Below are 3,345 nucleotides of genomic sequence, written 5' to 3' on the forward strand. Positions count from 1 at the left end.
GAAAAATCTACATAAGCCCATAACTCCAAACATGTGTGGCGATGATTTTAAATATCAATTTCAGCAGTCTTGTCACCTCAAAGTTACAGGCCAACCCAACTCCTATCTCGTGCAGTGTCATCTCTAATACTCACTATTCTAAAATGCTTTGAACTTTTTCACCCTAAAACACCAGGGGATCATTGTGACAGTGCAGTTGATCGATCTCACGTGCATCCTTCTATAAAATGCTTCCCCAGTGAAATTCTGAGGTTTAGTTTTCACAAATGAAGGCTTTTTTATTGAAGCACAAAAAGTATAGGTGGAGAAAGAAGTGAAGACGCAGATGAAGCGCCTTCCCCCACTGTTTCTCAGATTTCTAAAATTAGTGTTTCCCAGTTCATTAACAAGCTCTTTCCTAATTTTAAGAGTAATAACATTAAGTTTAACAAATAAAATGATTCCCAAAGGAAAAACATTGTCTTTACAAGTGTCTGCTGTGAACAAGCCGGGCTCTCAGCTGCAGTCCCTGGTTTTCCCACTCAAATATGCCCCATAGCAATTCATGGTACGCATTATGTGAGGGAGTGTGACCTACAGATACATCTTCACGGGAAAAATTCCCATAAGGCACGAACTATTTATTCATTAAGCATTTATAGAAATATATTCATTCTTTCCCACCCAGAAATCTGTCTTTATTTAAAAATAAGTGATGCTTAATGCTTAAGGAAGTGTCACCAGACAGATAGTTGTAATCTTTCACCTATTCAAAAGATTCTATTAACAACAATTTATTGTATATTTTCAAATAGCTAGAGAGAGGAGTTCAAATGTTCTCAACACAAAGAAATAGTAAGTGTTTGCAGTGTGGATATGCTAATTACCCTGATTTGAACATCACACAGTGTATACATAGATCAACATACCACTCTGTGTCCCATAAATATATACAGTGATTATGTGTTAAATATTTGTATAATATTTATATCATTAAAAAATAATAATAGAAGATTCTTACCTCTCAGAAGTGTGATAAATCCACTTATAGCTAGTCTTTCAAAATATTCTAGAAATTCTTCTCTGTTGGAATAGTTACTCACACAAATCAATATGACCCAATTCCATCCCATTAACCTAAGATCATTTAATCCATGGCATCGAGTTATCTTTTGTCCCTATAAATTCTCACTTTGCTCTCAAATAGTACCAACTCCATTCCCATTTACTCACTTTTAGTGTCTTGCTCTCTCCTGCCAAATTTACATAATCACCTCCTCTTCCAGGATAAGACATTTACTCCTGATCAGTCACAGTCACAACAGGAAACAAACTGCTTGCTCACGTTAGGATAGGGTGAGGCAGGTTCATTTATTCACAAAGGGAGTAATAACAAACATGCAAGTGGGATGTAGGGAAACTACAAGTGATGCTGCATGAACCTGGTGCTAAAGACAGCAGAGCTGTTGCTACTCTTAGGCCAAAGGGACAGAGAGATAGTAATGGCCAGAAGCAAAGGAGAGGAATCCACAGACTGGTGCTGGTCCAGCAATTGCTTCTTAGGTGAGCAAGATACAGAGATTGAGAGCAAGCATTTACATATTTCAATAGCAATTTGATGGTATAATAGTATGTCTGTTGTACCTAATTTAAAAATAGGGTTTGGATTTCTATGTCTTCATTTTCAATTTTAGTTCATTTTTCTAGTAAGCTCTTTTCCATTCTATTTACAAAAGTTGGCAAGTAGAAATAAGAAAAACAACCTGGGCCTTCACCACAACAGTGTAAGAAGCTCTGCCCTGGAGAAGGCCTTCTTGAGCAACCCAGGCAGCCTGAGGAAAGGCAGCAGGGAGACAGTCAGGGAAACTGACTCTCTATCCTCACTCTGCTCTCTTCCTCCGAACTCTTGTTGAAGTTCCCATTTGGCTAAACCCATTGAGGGCTACACAGGCCAGTCTTCTAGAACAAAAAGCAGGTTACAGAAAGGTGGAGAGCGGATCTCCATTCTGTACAGTTGAAAAGTTTATGTCCCCAACATAGCAAACACACAAAATCCCATCACACTACAGGAATGTCATTTTGGTCAAACTCATTGTGCCATTTATCAATTCACTGCCTCTCAGCTCCATATTCACCTTTCCATACAAGCTATACCATGTGCACAGAATTCCTTTAAACATCCATCCTTGACAGTGAGCACCATGTTGAGCTTTGTCAGTAAAGGGGACTGGAGGGATATTGCAGGAGGAAGGGGCTCTCCTGCCCTTTTCAGTGGCTCCATGGGTTCAGCAGAGTGAGTGTGAGGGCTTTGGCCATGCTCTGCCCCAGCTGCACACCCAGGGCATGTGGCTCTGCAATTTCTCAGCTCCAGACTGGCCTGGTATTAAAAATAGGACTCTGTTCACAGGGTTCTTGTAAGTATTCATTTTTAAAGTGCATGTGTAATCACCGGGTCACTCACCGCCCCGGGGCTGCCTCCATTTTTCTCAGGTGGTGGCAGCTCCGGCCCGGCTCGGCTCCTCACTGAGCCTTCCCACTTGCTTGCCCCGGCACAGGGCTTCCCGGGGCCTGCAGGCTGGCCTCCCCTCCCACTCCCTCCACGGTTCTCTGGCGGGGCTGGTGGCGTGGGGCATCCCCAGCCAGTGTCGGGAGAGCAAGGAAGTACAGGCGGGGCCGACTGTCACTCTACCACACCCTGGACTCCGGCCCCCGGTAAACTTCCTGTCACTGGGAGGCAGATACCATCTCTGCGGCCACCAGTTCGGAAAAACGCCTAACCAATTTCTGGTTGGGAATAGTGTGGTAGGAGAGTTCCCAAGTCTGCTTGAACCTGCAGGAGAGCTGACTGCAGGCGGGCACTGGACTCGGTTCATGCCAGGGGGATACAAAGGTGAACCGTGTGCTGTGGGCTCCTCCTCCAAGGAGCTCATGCTCTGGTGTGGGAGATAAGACAAGTACACAAATAACCACAATACCAGGAGGAAGGTGATAAGTCCCGAGAAAGATCTACACAGTGCTACAAAGGCACCCAGAGCGACCAGTCGTCTGTGCCTAGCAGAAACCTGGTAGACTTCCTGAGCGAGGTGGTGCCGAGCAGAGTCTTGAAGGCCCAGCTGATAGACAAGGGTTGCAGAAGACACGTCCCAGCACAGCCCAGTGCACACAGAGCGGGGAGACGTGCGGCCAGGGAGGCGGAGACTCGACAGAAACCACACACCCGGTGGGGTCGCCACTGCACAATCCAACAGCCCAGGCCAGAGCACACGAAACAAGGAGAAGTCCTGCAAGGGAAGTGAAAGCTCAACAGTGATCACACACCCTGTGGTACGTGATCCAGCAGCCCAGCAGAGTCCAAGCTGACCAGAA

Source organism: Cynocephalus volans, chromosome 9 (assembly GCF_027409185.1).
Source record: "Cynocephalus volans isolate mCynVol1 chromosome 9, mCynVol1.pri, whole genome shotgun sequence".
In the NCBI taxonomy this organism is placed as follows: Eukaryota; Metazoa; Chordata; class Mammalia; order Dermoptera; family Cynocephalidae; genus Cynocephalus; species Cynocephalus volans.